General features: G+C 39.3%; 1 long non-coding RNA gene across 2 annotated transcripts; it reads right to left on the reverse strand.

Annotated features, from left to right (window-relative positions):
• Positions 1 to 1,170: 1,170 nt before the first annotated feature.
• On the reverse strand, positions 1,171 to 12,261 carry LOC139620202 (uncharacterized). Of its 2 annotated transcripts, none has more exons than XR_011690770.1 (5): positions 9,066 to 12,261; positions 8,753 to 8,781; positions 4,011 to 8,369; positions 3,607 to 3,655; positions 1,171 to 3,387 (listed from the first exon to the last, which is right to left on the reverse strand). It is a non-coding gene; the product is annotated as an uncharacterized lncRNA (long non-coding RNA). The 2 variants fall into 2 exon arrangements; XR_011690769.1 differs by having other exon boundaries at positions 3,540 to 3,655.
• Positions 12,262 to 12,641: the final 380 nt, after the last annotated feature.

Here is a 12,641-nt window from a genome sequence, read left to right on the forward strand (position 1 = left end):
AAGGCTATATCATCTGGTACCACTGAGACCTTTCAATCTGAATATGACACAGACATGAAAAAATAAATATATTTTTAAACTATTTCACCAGGTCCTAGTGGAGACAGTGGCATTTTAGCGAAATTTTCAGACAAAAATAAATCAGAAATAATTTATAATGAAATGAAATCCAACATTCCAGTAGCCTGCGTAGTCTATGTAGAAAGACAGAGCTGGCAGTAGCAGCCATGCAGCAGACACAAAGCTGGTGTAAACACACGCGTGCAAGCTACAGCTGTTCATTGACGCAGCTGCCATGCATACGCATGAACTCCCATGAACTTGTTGTAATATAACCATAACATGTGTTTTGGATTTTCAATCCTAGCATTTCACATTTCCCATACATTCGATGCCAACAAATAAAGAAAAGTAGGTTCACAGCTGTGTCACACCATCTTACATTGATGTTGTTGTCCTGGTTTACTCAAAATCCCATGACCCTCTTCCCTTTTTTTCTCAAATCTTTTTTTATCCATCATGTTGCAGCATGTTCACCCTGTTCACTTGGACCATGTGTATGTAGTGGATTCCTCTGTTTTAGGTGTTCCACCAGTGGAACAGTTTTTTTTGCAAAATTGATTTTTTTTCCTGCTGGAAGGGTTGATGTCATTTTCAGGACGTAACATCTCCAGTAACAACATAAGATTTCTCTTTGCCTGGATTTTCTGCACCTTGACAAAACAAGTCAGGGTCATACGGGCACAGACAAAGTTGCTGAGGAACAGCTTTTTTCCAAGAGCTTGAGTCGACAGGCTGCTGAAACCGTGGCACCCCCAACCCCTCCAGAGGAACATAAACAAACAACTGAATCAATGCTATGTAGCTGTGCAATATCAACAATGCTTAGTTATATATATCCACGTTGTTAATACATATATTTATATTTAATTTTTTTATGTATTTTTATGATTTTATTCCTTATTTTTTTTATATCTGCTGCTAAGAGAAGGATGGCTGCTAAAGATATTTTGTATATTTTTATGCAATCTATCTATCTATCTATCTATCTATCTATCTATCTATCTATTGTGGTAGGTATAATACAGATTGCATCATTCAATGCAATACAATGACAATTGAAGTTTATACAGAGAGATTACTTAATATATCATAATTTTCACCAATTTTATTATGGAATTAGGCACAAAAACTTTGGTAATCATAAGTTGCTTCATTACAGTAAATATTCATTTGGAAATATTAGTAAGGATGTAGATGTTATTCTTATCAGAATCTTTTCAAAATTTGCAAAGATATTTCTGCTAAAACCATGAGTCGCTACATGAAGGCCACCATTTTAGATATGACATTCACAAGCCATGGTCATTCAAATGTACGTGATTTCGTACATTTACCTCGAGCCATTAATACCATGGCTTGCTTGGCCACTTCACCTTTAGTTGTGAATTCATTAGTCCAGTGCCTGATTGTAATCAAGATGTTTTTTGATTGCCATCTCATCAAAAACTAATGAAACAGCAAACTCAGATGACTTCATTGTTCTGGCTGGCTGTGCCATCTGGTTCAGGATGGGTTCAAGGAAACATGGCTGTGAAACAGGAGCAGTAGCTTAGTGGAATGGATTGACATATTAAAAACGTGACAAGAGGTCAATGCAGCACGGATATAGATTTGTAATCAAACTGAAGTATGGTAATAATACAGAAAGAAGAATTATATATTATTTGATACTATTATGAACTGCTGACACATCACTGTAGGTCTATTTCATGATCCATGAGATTCTGAAACTACTCTTACATGGAAACGGCCCATGTGGGTATTTATGATCCATTCAAAGGAAGAATGAAAAATTCCTCATCTTTCTGAAGGCATTTCTGGCTGTGATGGAAAATCTGCACACCCAGCTGTTTGAAAGAAGTTGGGATGTTCCTCTCTGTTTTCGGCTGCAAGTTTTCACTTGATTTGAAAACTCTGCAGTCTCTGGGGGAAGGACTTTCAGGGCATCAGAGCGTTTTTTTTTGCCTCTCCAATTTTAGACCTCGAGATAATAAACAAAGGTTTTATTTAAGACCAAAAAATAAAAATAAAATAAAACCCAAGTAAAGTCGTTACACCTCAGCTCTATTGTAAGGAATGCCTATTTTGCTTTAAGGTCTTTGACTTGGGCTCACAGTTCATTTTTAAGTCTCCTCTATCCCTATGAAGTTTTGCATTCATCTTTTTCCCATCACGCTCTCTCTTAAGTTGCAGTTCAAGCTGCAGTCTTCTCTCCCTTTCCACTTTCAGTTCTGTCTCTGTTGTGAAATGTGCATTGAAATGCACATTACAGATCAGTATCTTACGTCTTAAATGATTAAGATTTAATATTTTTCATTACAAATAGACGTACTTATTAGAACCATCTTACCTCAGCTACAACTCTGAATACTTCAACTCCTGATCAGTTCTCCAGCTTTTCTCTCCCTGCTGTTCTGTTCTCTCTGAAAAATAGTGTGCCTTCAGCCTACTACCAGTGGTGTAATGGTATGGAGTGGAAATTGTTGCATGAATTAGATGCTGAAACAGCAGTATCCTGTAGTAGCATACACACTGCAACTTCATAGCAGCGGCACAATTTTAAAATGAAATTTAAAATGATAATTAAGACGTGCAAAACTTTCAAGGAAAACAGAAAATAGTAGCAAATTCTACATAAGGCCTGTGTCATTTTATTTTTTTCTTATTGTCGACATCCATCAATGAAAGGATCAAAAGCTGTAACATAGTTCTCATACTTACATGGTCCACTGAGCCAAAACCAGATTATAGCTCAAATCAGAAGTGAGGAAGGATTAAAACAAATCATAACGAGTACTGTTGCTTTGGTCTGCATACTTCACGAACATAGGTATTTTTTTACAATCCAGTACTTTGTCCTGGACTTAAGTGTAATGTGCAGTATGGACACTTGGGGACTATACCACTCTGTTTACTACTGTACATCAATAGATCGGTAGAGGTTGTTGCCTTTTGAAGTAAATTTTGTAATAACTACAAGACCCATGTTACTGTATTTGCGTCTTTGAGCTTTATTTAATGATTTTAGCATACAGTGGGTATGTGGCTTCCTGGTTCTTTTCAGAGGTGACATTTGCATTACAAAAAAAAAAAAAAAAAATCAATTAAACTGGTTACAACTCCATCTAAATAATCGATATGTAAAAGGATAAAAATTGGTGTACAAATGTTTAACCATCACCTGTTTTGTGCTGTTTATCAGTAGGGAGGGGTTATACCTACCAGTGTTACCAATTCTATGTAGTGCAGGTTTACCACCAGCTGATGAGGGGGATTGGGGCAGTTGATTACTGTTAGTGTAGCATTGTCCGTCAGACGTTTTCTCTGCAAAATATATTCTCATTAAGACCTCTTATCCTCATACTAACAATTCTTCATTCCTTTCCCTAAATGATAGTTATAAGATATAGTGATTGAGGTTTGAATTGTGCAATTTATGGAAAATTAGTAAATGAAAAGACCATGTGTGGCTGTACCATTTGGACATTCATGGTCTGTTCAAAGTGGGCCACAGACTCCAACTCCAGAACGAAGAGGAGTTACCTGGATGAACGGGTCTGCTCTTCTGATGTTCACAAGCCATCTCTTTCTCCTAAGCAGATAAATGATACATTTTTAGTCTTTTGTCAAGTATGTTTTAATGAAAATTGCGTGATGTAGGACAGGGAACAGACTACCGACTGGCCTAACTCTTTGCTGCATGTCATCCCCTAAAACTGATTAAAGTTACCATGTGTACATGAGAGCCAACAACCCCCCCCCCCCCCATTAGCCTGGACTTACATTGCCATGATATACAGCAATACTGACAGCTAGTAAGCGATCGAAACATTTGCCGAACAAATTCAAAGTAAGGTTAACAGCTAGTCAGCCAACATTATCATGCTACTGTAGCTGTCACTAATGAAAACAGACATGTAACATTATGTAGCCATCAAGTTACTTACACATTGAGGAGAAGAAAAGCCCTTTCTGAGTAAGGTGGAGCTTAAACTGCTAGTCGGGTTCTCCACTCTGTAAAGCCAGTCTAGAATTGACTCCACTGTCAAACTGGGAAAGAAACTGAGCCTTGGACTTATCCACTGGGACTGTGGTCACACGAATGACACTGATGGAGCCAGTAAAGACATTGATGGAGCTGGTAAAAAACAAACAAACAATGATTTAGTCAGTAAAAAGTTTTTGGATGTTTTGCTGGGCCACTGCCAAACTGGGATATGAGCCAGTCGTCCCCCCGTCGGCAGTCTGCTGTGCTGCCCATGCTGTGCCGCATTTCTTCTATATTTTGTGTTTTACATGTTCATTGTGTAACCTCTGCTGTCATTTTGGCTAGGTCTGGAAAACATATTTTCAGTCTCAATTAGACTTACCGTTGTAATAAAGACTAAATTAAAAAAGAACAATGTCATGTATTTTATTGGTAACTAGCATGAGCTTGCTAGAAGGGCATTGCAAAACAATACCAGCTACCTCATTCAGACCTGTGCAGCTGGTATGAAATTGGACAGTAGCTAATATTAATAGCCAATTTATTACTTTACCTGTCTGCATCCTTTGGAAAAGAAGACAGATATGCGGTTTGTGTTATTATAGCCTATTGCTGCACAAAGCTTGGGCTTTTTTAACACTACACAATTGATTATTCTTTCTGCATGTCAAAGCACTACACTAGATACAGTACAAATCAGAACAAATTAATGAAAGTATAGAGTATGCTTGAAGAGAAAAAGAACAACAGTATGGAGGACAGTGATAGTCTTTGCAAATGTCTTTCTGTACATTTGTCCTACATTACCACTGCAGACTGCATTGCATCCAAGAGGGATGTAATGAAATACAGCCATTTTTGTGTATTGTCACCCAAAACTCAGTTAGTCCTCATAATATCTGGCAGCTGAAAGAGGAGCAGAGCTAACATTGTGTCTAGTCAATAGTTTCATAGCAACCAAAGTGGTCACATCAAGGCCAGAGGAGATTTGGCTGAACACAAATAAAGGCTGCATACACAAGTGCAGAAGAGGGTTTTAAAGACTTTGTGGGACTTCCTGTGTATTGCATATAATGCAGAGAAGCGGACTTTGGTAAGTGATTAATGTCCCTGGTTTTTTATCAGCCCTGTTCAGATCTGGCATTAAAATCCATCCTGAGTGATCCGATCACAAGTGGACAGCTCTAACTTCAGGTGTGAACACACCCAAGATGCGTTCAGGATGCATTTGAGATCCAATTACTCAGACCACATTTGGAGGTGGGCCAATGTGGCCACCTTCTTTTCGTAGTGTGAACTCAAATCTCAAATGCATCCTGGCCACATTGTAGGAACACCTACTCTACTGACGTCCTCTGCCACCCTCTAATTAGTCTCGTCACAGTTTCATAATGAGCCAAAAATATTTCACTATTTCTAATGGATAAATCTTTATTTCACTGTAGAGCTGTGCTCTCTCTCTCCCTCTCTCTCTCTCTCTCTCTCTCTCTCTCTCACACACACACACACACACACACACACACACACAGTGGACCCATCTCTCACTGCAACAACACTGCATACCTGTTTGCATATCAAGTGGGGATGTGATCACAAGTGGTCATTCTAGATGTATGTGAAGAGGCATTTAAAACCAGGTGTCAACAGACATACCAGTATTTCCCTGCTACCAAATCAAATGTTTGATCATCTATCTTCAAGATCTAGGTAACACATCTTCAACTCGCTGGTTAAGCAAAAGACTGTTTATTCCACTGGGTCTGACAAATAGAGCTGTGACAAATCAGCTAATTGCACCCACCGCCTGCAGAAGGACACACTTTATCGAGGAGAGAACCTCCAACCAAGTTGACTTCACTGCTTTTGCGCTACCACTAAGGACACCAGCTTGCTGTAACCGCCAAGGAGCAAGACAACGGCCCTGCCAGCATTCAGCCAAGGACTGCCAAGTTTATTGTGGGACTGCCGTGTCCTGTGTTTGCCCAACACTGTGGTGAATACTGTTGTTGTGCTGCTTAATATTGTTGTTGCGGTTGAGTTTGCACTCCTCCACATCACCGCTTTTGTGTTTTGTGTTTTCAGTTTACCACTGCTAAGCCGATAACTAAGATTTTGCCAGTTGACAGATCGGTGCCAAGCCAGACAAGCATCAGTTCACCTGCCTTGTTTTCACATGGTACAATAATTACGCTCTAGTAGTAGCTAGAATCTTTCCTGCTCTATTCTTAGACTTCTCCCTCTCCCTCTCTGCCTTCTTAACCCACACACGCAAACCACATGTATGCTGATTTGCCTTGCTGGTCCAGTAACATAGTAGTTTGTGTTTGCTGTTGTGTAGCGTGTTAATTGTAAATTGATTTTGCTTTTACAATAAACCCTGTTATAGTTCAAAACAGTCATTGCATTATCTGTGTGTGTTTTCCGTGGTGACAGCTGGATTTGACAGTCAGTGACTGGATTCAATCCTTCACTGTTTACTTGATAAGTGTTAATATTTTCAAATACTGGCACTTTTAGGTGAACACTAAATTAATTACTCCCATTATTAAAGTAATTATTCCCAATTACTAATTTGCTCCTATCTGTGCACAAAAGCGTTATATGTATTCTGACCAAACACAAGCTGAGAGACTTCAGGAAATATTACTTGTTTGTATTGAAACAGCTTGGAACATGCCTGAAGTAATGAAATCTGTGTCCTTCATCTGTATGACTTTAGATGGGTTGTTCCTGTTCACCTTGCATAAAGCAGGCAAGAAAGTGTGGTGAACAGAATTCAGATACTGCCATCGCCTTTTCAGTATAGCTGTGCATATTATAAACCTATTGTACTGTTGAGTGGCCTAATGCATCACTGTTTTGTCAGCTGTATGCTTTGTTTGGATGTCGTCATCACCTTGGATGGCAAAGTTTTGCTTTAATGCAGTCTCATATGCTTTCACACTGATCACAGTGATCTTTTTTACAGACATGAAAGCTTAGGTTGAACTCTATGTTAAATATTAATCAATAATTCAATTCAATTTTATTTGTATAGCGCCAAATCATAATATACATTATCTCAAAGCACTTTACAGGGTAAAGTCAAGACCTTACTTTGTTTTAGAGAAAAACCCAGCAGTTCCTACAAAGAGCAAGCGCTTGGCGACAGGGGGGAGGAAAAACTCCCTTTTAACAGGAAGAAACCTCCAACAGAACCGGGCTCAGGGTGGGCGGCCGTCTGCCTCGACCGGTTGGGTTTAAGAGGAGAAAAAAAGGGGGGGGGGGGGGGGGGGGGGTGGGAGGAGAGAGGAGAAAAGAGAGAGAGACCAGGAACAGCTGTATAGGTAATGGTGTTATCAATAATAATGACAGATAACAGTGGTTAATAGTAATGATGAGCAGTGGTGGATCTGGATACTGCTGCTCTAGGGGCAGAGATACCTGCAGAATAAAGACATGGAGAGGGAGAAAGAGGAGAAGCACAAACTACGGGGGAGAGAAAAAAAATACAAAGTTAATGGCATAAAGTAGTCAATAAGATTCTTTTAGATGTGTAGTTCCACTCTCACTGCATTTAAGAATCATACATCCTTGACTCAAGGGTATGTTGAGTGTTGACTCAAGGTACTGCCTTTCTGTGGTGGCACAGCAGTAATGTGACTCAACAATAGGAAAAGAACTGATGTGCGCCTTCACCTGCTCTTTCTGATTCACTTCTATGCATTTTTTGCATGCTTCCCTCTTGCATCTGGTTTTGGTATGCAAGTGGTCTGATTTTTCTTTGTGTGTGTTATTACACTGTTTTCTGGCTGGTGACAAGTGTGCCTTACAGACAAACTCTTTTACCCTTTATGTTTAGATAGTACTTAAATGAGAATGTACACTTTCTTTGTGGTTCATCACAGGTTTCTTTGTTTTGCCCCACAGTCTGTAGTCATGGCTATATAGTCATATTTCGTGACTCACCTGGTGGAACTGTGTAACAAATCTTCCCTTTCAGTTGGGGTTACTTTCTTTGCACATTTGTATTTACATGCAGTGGTACTGTTCTTCAAAGTTTTAACATGTTTAGCTGGAACCTTTTTATTTGAAGAGTTGACATGTTCCTTTCCCTCCTGATAAAGTTTCTTCCGGCTACATGCTTTCCATGTTCATGGATATGAAACTCTTGTCCTGGTTCTTCCTGTTTTCTGAGTAGCCATCTGCTCCTCAATTTGTGAATTGGCAATTGTGGCCCCTGGCTCCAGGGATGTAGCTGCTGGCTCCACTGGCGCGGCCACTGGTTCCACTGGCGCGGCCACTGGTTCACTCCTGCTGCCTCCACCTTCTTACCAGCCTGAAGAAACAAACATATTGTACCATTCTTACATTAATGTAAGAAATTAGATTTATCCCAGATTGCATCAGATCATATAATGTACAGTATTCAAAAGGGTACGCAGATAATGTAGAAAAGTGATAATTCTCTCATTATCAAAAGTCAAAAATCTAAGTAACTCTAACTCAAAATGAACTTTGTTAGACTAATTATTGCCTTTTCTTCTTTCTGTTAGGGAGATGTTTTGACATTGCTCCTTTAATGCTGCACTGCTCCTTACCCCTTCTGCCTCAGCCACCGATTCTCTGCCACTCTACTGCTCATAATGTTTTCCCTCTTTGTGCTGCCTTTTCCTTTTTTTCTGCTGTCTCTTTGTGTGGTGCTGTCTTTTTGTTGCTCACCTGATGATTTCCATTCTTACATTACCTCTCTGCCTCGATGTGTCAGCGTCATCACAAAAACAGAAACAGACAAAAAAAAAGTTAGTACTAGCTACAGCCTAGCTTTAAATCTACAATCACTCAGCAATCATTGATATTTTAATACTACCATCTTTCTTCAAAAACCCAAACCTATCCTTCAGTTTTTGCCTTCTAATGTAGCATTGGCCTCGACTAACACTAGCCAGCTAGTGTTAGTTGGCTAACGTTGTAGCTAACAGTGAAAATTTAACACAACAAGAAATAAAATGATTTTTGAAAAGACTAAACTTACCTTCCGTTTGTACTGGTGTCCCTCATGAGAATATCAGTATCATCCGTCTTGAGGTTTCTTATAAATCTTGTGTTGCAGGACATTTTTTCATTCCCAACTATGTCTTGTCTGCCTTTCCCACAGGACATGATATGCAAAAGATTATAAAAATACAGTGTGACTATAGTACAATTTTTCTTCTTATTTTGTTGCTAGCTGAAGTTTTCTGCCTCCTTATTTTAACCACGGGTGGGTTAATGTTCCTCTTTATGAGATGCATATTTGCTTCAGTGTAAGAATTAAGTGTGTTGTGAACTGCTGGAAATAACATCTGATTTTAATGAGTCAAACCATTCTGCAGTAATCTTGTTAAAAGGAGATGATTACCCACATACCACTATGCTAGCTAGCGATGCGAATAAGAAAAGCTTTTGTCTTTTGAATTGACACTGGAAGACATTAAAAGGTGCTAAATGCTTAGATTCTGTTTTTCCCTGTTGCTGAGACAGTAATATTGTAATTAGTGACCGAGTTGTTCACAGATTACCAAATACTTTCTGTAAATCTTAATGTGCAAGTGGTCAAAGTAGTAAACTACTGGAAATGCCAGATTAAGAATGTGAAAGGAGGACAAATGATTTTATATGTCCTGCTGGTTAAAATGACACAATCTATAATTGAAGTAGTGCAGGCAGAACATTTGTTAGTTTATTTTACTATGCTTCAACTGTTTATCTATTTACACATAGCCAGGTTATACCGTATATTACATTTTCTCCAGAAAATATATCTTTAACACCTGAAGATACTGTAACTAAGGAAATGTTGGCTCTGATGAGTACTTCAAGTTGCTGACTCTTGCATGATGCTGCAGTGAGCTTATGGTTAACAAATGTTAAAATTGCAGAATACGTCCTGCATATGAGCTAAAGCAAACTAATGATTCTGTTGACTAGTTTCACACCCACAACGCAAGCACATACCCAGTTTTGAAGCTCTTAGTGAAGTTTCAGGTGCAGGACCACACCTCAACCACACCTCTTCCGGCAATGTCATAAATACCAACCTAACCCTCTAACTTCGCTTTCGGAATCTGCGCTGTGCTCTCTTTAGTGAATGGTCAATAGCAAAGGCTGAGACAAAAACAAAGAAAAAGCTGACAGAGCTGTAGTTAACTAAATTTAGCAACAAAATCTACAGGAGATTATTTCATTTTAACTTATTGTAAAATTAGAAATATTAAATTGGCAAATTAACCCAAACTCACATGATGCTACTTTTCCAATTTAGTTTGTCTGATATTGAGTCGTTTTACCAGCTTTGAACCAATATTAGAGCCAATTACCCAATTGGCATCTACGATGGCAGCTTGTGAGGGTATCACTAGATCTGGGATGCAACTTAAGACCTTGCATAACCAGGCATTTTCAGTAGATATGTGAGTGACAGTGTGATAAGAAAAAAAATAAGAGTGAGATGAGCACACCAAAAAAGTGAAGATGAGAATGGCGGAGATTTGGAGAAAGGTTGTGTTTTTTAGTATTCATCCTCCAGTGTCAGAGCTGGACACTTTGAGACATCCCATTTCCAATTCCACACTCACCTGTCGTATACTGACGCATAGAGAGGGAGAAAAGTATGACAGAGAATATAAATTAGAGAAAACCTAAGAGGTAAGTAAGATTTAGACAGAAGAAAAATAAAAAGGAAAATCTGATTCAGAAGTTAGCGATGCCATGTTAGTCTCTGATCTGTCTTTGTTGGAACTCCTTGTTAGAAGTAGGAATGAAGTGCCTGTCATTGCATCTGTCATAGCATCAGAGTTAAAACTTGCAGTAGCCTTTCATCTCATTTTTTTTTTAGTTTTTAAAGGTGATCTTTGTGGCATTTTTAAATTCCCTTTTTTCAATAACACTGCTGTGGCGTGAGAAAGGTGGGGAAGAGAGAGAAAAGATCATAACATGACGGAGTGGCTATCAAAAGCCCACACACACACACACACACACACACACACACACACACACACACACACACACAGAGAGAGAGAGTCATAACTTCCAAAGCTTGAAATAAATAAGCTTGTTGAATCAGACTTGTTTACTTTTATAATTTCACTAATATCCAACAGTTTATCAAAAGAGTTTTAACATTTGGAGAAATGCATTGATTTGTTTTCTTTCCAAGAGTGAGAGCACAACATAAATACCAAAATCATGTCCATAGTTGTGTCCCAATTCAGGCCACTTCATAACTGTCGTACACCGTGAAGGCCAAAACCAAAATGACCGTCAAGTCAATTTTTATTTATGTATAGCCAAAACACAACAGACGTCAACATCTCAGGGCATTTTCCCAAATAGCGGAGGTCTAGACCTTCTCTTCCTTATTATGGACTGTCTGATCTGCCCGTCTGTCTACAGAGGATTTTTGCTTTGCGTCACCAGCTGTTCCCACCTTTACCATTGCGTTACAAAGCCTGGTTCCTGTGGCATAGAAACCTTCTCAACAAGCAACTTCTTCCTCACAAAAACTTGAGGTTTTAAGGCCTGTGGTTTTATAAGTTGTGTTGTTAGCTGTTGAACAGAGCTGAAACTCAACATTTTGAAGTATAATCCTCAGGCTCTCTGTCTGTGGTGTCTGCTTTCTTTCAACAGAGCCAGGGAAGCAGTTTCCTCCTGGCTCCTGTTTTAAGATAAACTGGACTAAATACATCTTGACTTGAGCTCTTATAAAAACAAGACTGATATTAATCTTTTCATCTTGCTTTCTGAAAGAAAGCAATTTGTTGCAGGTCTCTCAACACCACAAAACAGTCTACACACACACACACACACACACACTTTCAACATAGCCTAAAGCTCTCTGTTGTGCACCTCTGGTTTCCCCAGCTCCCCTGGCGCATGTAGACCAGTCACTCTTTAATCCAACAACACAGTTGAATAAACATAACAGACAAACATAACCTGTCATCCAGTATAAAACCATGGCCTGCGTGGCCATCATCGGAGGTCCAGCACCCTACCGCATGTAAAGGTGAGAGTGTGATTAGTCAACAAGCACCAGCTGTGCCAATCAACTCACCTGACACTGATCTCATGAGCCATCATGAACACCTCTCTCTCTCTGTCTCTCTCTCTCTCTCTCTTTCCTGCAGCTGAATGCCAACCATGTCCACCTTCACAAATTTATTTTCCAAATTATTAAAATATTTTTTTAAACAGAGCAACAATTTTTCACTGGGGGGGGGGGGGTGGGGGGGTTAAGACAGCTAAAGAGACCAGGAACAGCTGTATATACTATAGGGAATGGTTTTATCAATAATAATAATAATAATAAATAACTGGTAATAGTGAGTGTTGTAGTGGTAGATCTGGCTCCTGCTGCTCAGAGATCCCTGCAGAGTGAGGACAGAGCGAGACAGAGAGAAGCACAAACTACTTTATAGCAGCATAACTAAGGGATGGTCCAGGACATGATCTGAGCCAGCCCTGATAATAAGCTTTATCAAAGAGGACAGTTTTAAGCCTGATCCTAAATGTAGAGAGGGTGTCCGCCCCCCGAACCCACACTGGGAACTGGTTCCACAGGAGAGGAGCC

The sequence above is a fragment of the Trachinotus anak genome, unplaced genomic scaffold (genome assembly GCF_046630095.1).
Source record: "Trachinotus anak isolate AG129_WGS33_773 ecotype Australia unplaced genomic scaffold, CSIRO_AGI_Tana_v1 ptg000004l, whole genome shotgun sequence".
NCBI lineage: Eukaryota > Metazoa > Chordata > Actinopteri > Carangiformes > Carangidae > Trachinotus > Trachinotus anak.